At 44.8% G+C, this 8,304-nt stretch overlaps 1 long non-coding RNA gene across 1 annotated transcript in view; it reads right to left on the reverse strand.

Moving 5' to 3' along the window:
• Positions 1-5,195: 5,195 nt before the first annotated feature.
• The window catches only part of LOC111817270, a 3,968-nt gene continuing 859 nt past the window's right edge, over positions 5,196-8,304 (reverse strand). Inside the window, exon 2 of the long non-coding RNA XR_002821511.1 lies at positions 5,196-8,068. This is a non-coding gene — a long non-coding RNA (uncharacterized LOC111817270). The remainder of the gene's footprint in view (positions 8,069-8,304) is intronic.

An 8,304-nucleotide genomic window follows, 5' to 3' on the forward strand; every position in this document is an offset into this window, starting at 1 on the left:
TGATTTTCTGTTTTTAATTTGGTACAGAGTCTTGCTACACAGCTTGGACTGGTAGTGATCCTCCTGTTTCAGCTTCCCCAGCGCTAGGATTACAAGCATGTGCTATTCCACCTGGTTTTGGTGGCTGGCATGACACGCCCAGGGCAGGGTCAGCATGGCAACATACTGTTATCATCTCTGCTTCTGCTAGGACCCTGGGTGCTGCTTAGGCTAAACACCTACTTTAAGTTCTGTTAGAAACAGACCAAGGAGTTATCTAGGGGTAGAGTGTTATTTCAGTCCTTCTTTCACCTCTACCCCCTCCAGATCTATATCCTTCTCATAACCAAAATATACCCATTTACCTCGGAGCCCCCAGCCTTCCTTAACTCACACCAGCATCAACTCTAAGGTCCAAGGTCTCATTTACACGCCATTGATCAGATATGGGTGGGAACTAAAGTGTAGCTCACCCAAGGCAAAATTCCCCCTTAGCTGTGAATCTAGGAATCCAGACCAGTTATGTGCTTCTAAAATTCAGTGATGGCACAGGCATGCGACTGGCATTCTCATTCCAAAAGAGAGAAATGGAAGGAGGAAATGGGTGATAAGTTCCAAGCAAATCCAAAACTTAACAGGGCAAATACAGTAAGACTTCAAAGCTCAGGAACAATCCTATTTGGTTTGATGATCTTCCTTACTAATCAGTAGGGAGCAGCCCTGCCTTTTGGACCTGCGGAGGTCCAGTTTGTATTGGGCCCTGTCCCTTCAGCTCCGGAGAACCACCAATTGCTCTCTGCAAGGAACCATCACACAGATCCACTAGATCAGGGTCCCATCCAAGGTAGATATAGCTTTGTCCCTCAGACCACGCACTGGGGACTTGGGGACTTGTGCTAGGAGCATGAGATCTGACTATCTTTTTTATTTTTATTTTTATTTTTTTGGCAGAACCAGGGATTGCACTCAGGCCCTTGTGCTTGCCAAGGAAGTGCTTATTCCACTGCACCTTCTCCCTGGGCCCTGGGTTTGTCTTTCTGTCTCCTGAAGGATACTGCATGATTCTAACCTTCCTTCACTCCACCCCATCTTTCTGTATTCCCCTAGTGACAGTAGTATTTTTGCCATTAGAGTCCTAAGACTTTTGTGGAGATGGCTGATTATACTTATTCTCATCTCTTCCCTGTCCTAATCTCTTTATCAAATAGTCCATCAGCCATTCCCTTGGTATTCTTTTCTGAACACATTTTCTCAGTTCTGGCGATTTGGAAAGACTGAGAATTTTCCAGAAATTTAAGTTGTGCTTACTTTTTGTTTAACATTTCTATCTTTAATTTCTTTCTCTCTTCTCATATTTTACTTTTAAACAGCCAGGAAGCAACAAGCCACTCCTACACTTTGCTTAGAAATCTCCAAGTTTAATATCCAGTTTCATTTCTTGCAACTTCCAGCTTCCACAGCGCACAAGATCGTGGAGGCTGGGGACGAAGCTCATCTGAGGGACACTTGCATAGTGTGTGCTGAGGTTCATGTCCAGTCGGCAGTGGCATGCTATACACACACACACACACACACACACACACACACACACCCCAAAAAGAAGAATAGGAACAGTTCAGTTTTTGCCACTGCATAGCATTGCCTTTCCACCATTTTCCAATCTTCCTTATTTCTATCTGAGACTATCAGGATGGCCTTCACTGTGCATATTTCTACTAGTAATCTGTTCATGATTATTTCTGTGTTCTCTAAGACAGTAGAACCTTTTTTTTTTTTTTTTGAAGGGATAGATTGAACACAGAGCCTTCATACTGACTTATGTCCTTAGCACCCACCCACTTTCTATAAATATTTTTATTTATAAAAATGTGGTCTTGGGGGCTGGGGAGATGGCTCAGTAGAATAAGCGCCTCCCTGGCAAGCACAAGGGCCTGAGTTCAATGGGGGGGGGGGGGATGTGGTCTCACTAAATCATTATTAAGCGACTCAAACTTGTCTCAAAGTTGCCATCCTCCTGCCTTAGCCTCCCAGAGTGCTGAGATTACAGACATGTGCCATAGTACCCAGGTTTACTTTTTATTTTGAGACATGGCCTTCCTAAATGGCCCAGGCTGGCCTGAGCTTCTGGTCCTTTTACCTCAGCCTCCAAGTATTGATTCAAGCATGTGTCATAGCCACTGGCAGCTTTCTTGATATCTCTGCCCTTTCTTTCCGAGACCTCACCAAAATCACCATAAACAATCCCTTCATGACAATCTTAGCTTTTTCCAGCATGCACCTCAAAGCTCTTCCAGTCTGTCCTTATTACCTAGTTCTAAAAATACTTCCAGAGGGTGAGACTGTAGCTCAGTAGTACCAGACTTGCCCAGAATGCAGAAAATCCTGGGTTCAGGCTGCAGCACCACAAAACAAAAAACTATCTCCACAATTTTAGCACTACAATAACACCCCACCTCTTGGTTGTCAGTTACTGTCTTAGCCACACAAGCTGCTGCAACAAATCAATGCAGGCTGGGTGGCTCAAGCAACAGACTGCTAGAGGAGCTGGGAAATCCACGGTGCTGGACAGTTGGACTCTTGTTATCACCGTGTGCTTAGGTGACAAGGAGAAAGGAAGCTTGGAGCCTTTCGTCTTCTTGTAAGGGCAATAGCTCCATTATGGGGGTGCATCTCTCATGAGTGCAGCTAAATCTAGTTACTTCCCAAAGGCCTTAACCTACTACTATCACTCTTGAGATGAGGGTTTTATAATGCACTTGGGGGAGACTTAAATGTTTAGTCCTAACAGGTTTTATCTACAAATTCCACCTAGGGAGAAGCTATTTACAAGCTTACTCATGTGGTTGTGACGTTCAGTTCCCAGTGGGATGCTGGACTGAAACCCAGTTCCCTGTGGGTCCTTAGATGAAGGCCTTCCTTATTCCTTGCCAGATGGGTCTCTCCCCATTGTGGCCTTCACGTTGTAGCAGCTGGAGTCCATCAAAGGCAGTGAGTGAGAGCAAGCAAGGGTGTGTAAAGCATAAACGGTTTTTGGTGTTTTTTTTTTTTTTTTGGTCCATGCTGTATTAATTAAAAGTAAGTTAGTAGGTTCAGCTTATAGTCTATGGGAGGGGACCACACACATGGGCTCCAACATGAGCAGGTAGTTGGAGACCACTGTGGGAGTCACCTTCCCCAGGGTCTTTTAGCAACATCCTGGCCTTGTTTTCCTGGTAGCATCCTGGCTTTCACCTTTGTTCTTAGACCATTTCTAATTTTAAAAGTTTTGTCCTCTAAAGAAGCAAGCTAGGGAGATGGCTCAGTAGAATAAGCACCTCCCCGGCAAACACAAGGGCCTGAGTTCAATCCCTGGTTCTGCGAGAAAAAAAAAAAAGCAAGCCAGGAATGAAAACTTATTCTCAAACTTTCTAAGTCCTGGCTTCTCTAATTCTCTAATCTAAGTCCCATTTCTTCTAATTCTGGAGGAAAATAGAACACTTCCTTTTTAGGCCACTTCACTTCTCTGGTAGAGTATCACAAACATCCAAAAGGAACTCTTTAGGCTAGGGTTGTAGCTCCTCAGGGCAGGGCACTTGCCTAATGTGTGAATCCCTGAGTTTAACCTCTAGCACTGCAAAATATGTAACTAAATACCATTTAATCATTTCAACGTTTTCTCCAGAAGTCTCCATAGCCAGAGCTACATGTTTATTAGGCACCTATTCCTGTCTTTCATATAACTGTAGGTTCATTGAACTAATTGCTCTTCCAATTCCTGGGCCAGGTCAGCCTGTGATAACAGTATTCTCACTGCCCCATAAGTGTTGTCAACAACTCCACTAGGTTCTCCTAGCTTCCAAACCCACCTATCCCAAAGTTACTGATGGCCGTGGGTTTGTATTACACCAGGATCCCATTTCTAGGAATGCAATTTTGTTTGTCATACATTGTATAACATGCTACCCTATATCTCAATGACTTAAAACAACACTCCGCCCGCCTTTTTTTTTTTTTTTTTTTTGCTAAACAATTTTGCAATGTGAGCAGCTTGCTGAAGAAAGATCAACCCTATTCCCATGGCACTGGCTGGGCAGCTCAACTAGGGCTTGAGCATCTACTTCCAAGATGGTTCTTTCAAGCTTGGTGTGTTAGCTAGCTTTCCATCACTGTGATGAACTACTCAAGAAAAACACCTTAAAGGAAGAAAGGTTTATTATGGCTCACAGGGTCAGGGGTTTCAGTCTACGCTTGGCCAGATCCATCACCTTCTGCCTGTGGAGAGGCAATGGCCTTCTAGCAGAAGGGTGTGGCAAGGGAAAGCTGCTCATCTAGTAGCAGCTGGGAAGTGGAAGAGGAGGCCAGGGACAAAGTACCTTTCAAAGGCATGTCCCAGTGAACTACTTCCTCCAAATGGCCCAGATCATTGTACCATAGTCCACTCAGCTATCAGCACATCAGTCCATTGATGAGGTTAGCATTCTGATGATCCAGTCATCTAACCCCCACTTCCAAATATGGGTGAACTGGGAATCCTTCCCTCAATACATGAGTCTTTAGGGGACACTATTGATCGGTTGATTTTTTTTCTTGAGGCGAGGTCTTGCTTTGTAGTTCAGACTGACTTCAACTTGCAGCACTCCTCCTGCCTCAGCTCCCTGAGTGCTGGGAATACAGACATGCTGGACACATTGGCACTGTCTGCTGAGAGCTCTGCCAGCATTCCAAATCCTCCATCATGTGGGGCTCTTCCTGGCTTCTTTAAATGATAGAAGGAAATGAACACATCTTGGATGGAAGAATAGGGGTGGGGTAGGGTGGTGGCATACAACTGTCTTCTTCTTCTTTTTTTTTTTTTTTTTGGTGAAACTGGGGATTGAACTCAGGCCCTTGAATTTGCCAGGGAAGCACTTATTCCAGAGCCATCTCCTCGGCCCCTGTGGCATACAACTGTGAGTGTGTATTTAATACCGTACTATACACTTAAAATTGTTAAGATGGTAAATTTTATGTCTTTTTCCACTATTAGAAAAAAGAAAAGGATGATAGCCTAGGGGAGGAAGCAGTGGGTGGAGGGAAACAGTTGTCATGGATGACAGGAGCCAAGGAACAGAGCCTCTGGCCCCAAGAACCCCTTTGGCTTGGCATAAGATTTTAACAGACAATCCTCAACACATGTGGTAGATACTGCAGCTTTCTGCTGTGAAGCTAGCATAGGTACAAAGCCTGAGCCATGCAAATAGCCTCAAAATAGCCTTTTAATGTCTGCAATTCCCAGAGACAAACATTTAAGACATAATTATGGGTTTGGATTTCTTAATGCAAGCCTCAAAAGGAACAGTGCCAGAGAAACAGTGATGAGCAATAAAAACTACAGGTGCATATGATGTTTCCCCTTGACTCTGGCATGTAACCTTGTAGGCCAGACAGAAATATAGTAGGGCAGTGGACAGGGGAGAGGGGCAGATGTTTCTTGGTCATTAGCCCAATTTTTCCGCAATATAAAATCTCTTTGTTGTCTTATAACTCTTAGTATGCCTGGAAACTATCGCTACTGAAGAGATCTCACTTTTGAAACTTACTTTCTTTGAAGTAGTAAACAAGTCATCAGGATTATTTATGGCCTGAGTGTATGGTCCTCCCTCCCAACACACGCACACGTGCATGTGTATACTCCCCCATACACACTCAAGTCACAAGGTTTTATAAATAATGAAGGTCTATTTACAGATTTTTTTTTCCCCTAGGTTTTGTTAGTCATACATTATTCAACTTTTCTTCCAAATAAGTCTAAACCATTCCTTGGGGAAATGACAGGAAACAGAAATTCCTTTCATCCAGGCATGTTATCCCATCATATACTCTGCTGAGAACACTGCATTGACCCTCACCTCCCCAACTATAGACTTTAAGAAATTCTGTTGGCTTATCAATTTTATTGTCTGAAGTGTCAATATACTGATATCAGTTCCCTTTTTATTTCTTTGAAATCTCAATTGTCTCACTTTGTTCAAGGTCTTCTTTTAGGGCCTGCCTCCTGCAAAATAAAGAAAGACCTGTCTAGTGACATGTGGCTCTCTATTCTAAGACACTTCTGCTAATCCATTCTTTCCTCCTGGATCTTGAGTAAATCTAATGTTGTTCAAGTCCAAGAAAAAGTAGCTGCTAAAACTTAATGTGATCATTCATTCCAAAGTAACTGAGTACCTACTATGTGTTAAGGTTTTCTTTTCTTTTTTTTTTTTTTTTTTTGGTGGAACCGGGGATTGAACTCAGGCCCTTGTGCTTGCCAAGGAGGTGCTTATTCTACTGAGCCATCTCCCTGGCCCCTATGTGTCAAGTATTGTATAGAGATTGAGAACACAATGAACAAACCAGACAAGGCTCCTCTCATGGAACTTATTTTTGTTTCTTATCCCAGAGGTTTCTGACTTTTAACAATGGACAAAGTCCCGGTTTGGCCTAAAGAAAAAAAAAAAAAAAAATTCAGGTTCTATATTTGGAATTAAGCCACCTTCCCCTGTATGGGGGAAGGGAAAGTTCTTCCAGCATCCTGAGATCATACAACATGTTCCATCTGCTCTTAAGTGGGGTCTGACTGGAACCATCAAGGACTAGATTAACTGTCATTTTCCTTGGGTCCCTGCCAGGCTCCAGAAAAACAATGCCTTTCTGTGGGACGCACTCATGATAGGCAAGAATGACCCAGAAGCGCAAAGTCCTGGGATTTCTGGCCAGCACAGGGGTCCAAGACCACCACTCAGCCCTTGCTCAGGAAGATATTGCCCCCTCGTGGTTCCTCCGGTAACAGGACAAAGCTGGCCTTGGGAAGGGCTGCTAATTAATATAATCAATACACTAAAAGTTTCCCGATCTCAGCCCTGCTTCGAATGTCTTCAGTTGTAGTTTCCACAGACTCTTGGTTCATTTCCTTCCCGGATACACTGTTGTTCCCATGGAGAGCAATGACATTATGACAGCAATGAAAGGACAGAAACTTTTTTTTTTTTTCCATGTAGAAACACGTTCAAAATCTCCAGATGTCCAAGAAAAACTCAATGTGTGAGTCTAAGCATCACTACTCTTTTCATAGCACCTTTAAACTTAAAAAAAAAAAAATGTGTGTGCGCTTTCTATAATCTGAACCAGGATTCTGGATTATGTCTCTGCGCAGCTGTTTGGGGTATCTTGTCTCCACAACACCACTTTAAATTCCCTCAAGGCAGGGCCCTTATCTTCAACTCCTACTGCCCCCTCCACCCTACCACCGGCAGCACTTAAACCAGTGCAGGGTAAAGAATTTCTAGTGGGGGTAAAAAGATAAACAGTTCAGCAAGCAAATAATTAGAAATCATGATTGGTGCTGTGGGCGAAAGAACCCCTGGTCTGTGAGAAAATTCCTAAGTGAGAAGTGAGACAGAATTTACTGAGGGGTTAAGATTTTTAACTTTGCAGCAGTCAGGTTTAAAAGCTTAATTGATCTCCCTATTGGAAAAGCTCTCTAGGGTCCAGAGAAAATGGAAACTTAATAATAATGTTAGCTTCCTTGTAGAGTAAACCTAACCCAGGCAAGAACAAGAGTGCTAAATGTTATGACTCTATCAATCTGTAATCTCTAAAACCCTGGGAGAGAAAAGCACGGCTGTCCTATTTCATAAGGGAATCGCAGCTCTGCGGTGCTTCTGGGTTTGTGGGCAACCACACCAATTGCTGGGTACTTGGTGCTTTGTATCTCGGGAGATCGTCCGTGTTGACCTTCTAGATCTGCTGGCAGCGAGGCGCATTCACTTAACTAACTACTGTATACCAGGTAGTCCATTGAAATAGCTGTGGGATTAAAAAGACAAACAGGGCAGGGTCTTGTGTTCCAGGAAGGAGCTCCCCAAGAGTGAGCCGGCCAGGTACACAGTTGGCTCCAGAACAATCTGAAAGGGCACAGCAGTCCGGTCAGGGGTTTCGGGAAGCCTCACGGAAAGAGCAGTCCGTCGGGTGGGCTGGAGAGGTTTCCCAGGCCCAGGGCCTTTGAGGTGGGGTGGAGGAAGCGTATTGAAAAAGCCCACCGGTTGCGGTCTGTCCCCGCTGTCCCTCGAGTTCTCTTGTCCGTCGTGGCAGACTGGGGAGGGAAGAAACCGGTGTCGTTGGTCCTGACCAGGAGCAAAGGCCCGGGGCTCCGGGTGCAAATCCCTGTGAAAGGCAGGCGGACAAAAGTAGCCCTCGCCGGAGCGCGCCCGCTAGCCCGCCCGGCCGCTGCCCGCCGGTCCCCAGGCCCACGCGAGTCCAGCAGCTCTCGGGGTCCGGGCGCGCGTGCCTCCGCACGCCAGGGCCTGGCCCGGGACCCTCGGCCGCGTC

Source organism: Octodon degus, unplaced genomic scaffold, assembly GCF_000260255.1.
Source record: "Octodon degus isolate 3935 unplaced genomic scaffold, OctDeg1.0 scaffold00053, whole genome shotgun sequence".
NCBI lineage: Eukaryota > Metazoa > Chordata > Mammalia > Rodentia > Octodontidae > Octodon > Octodon degus.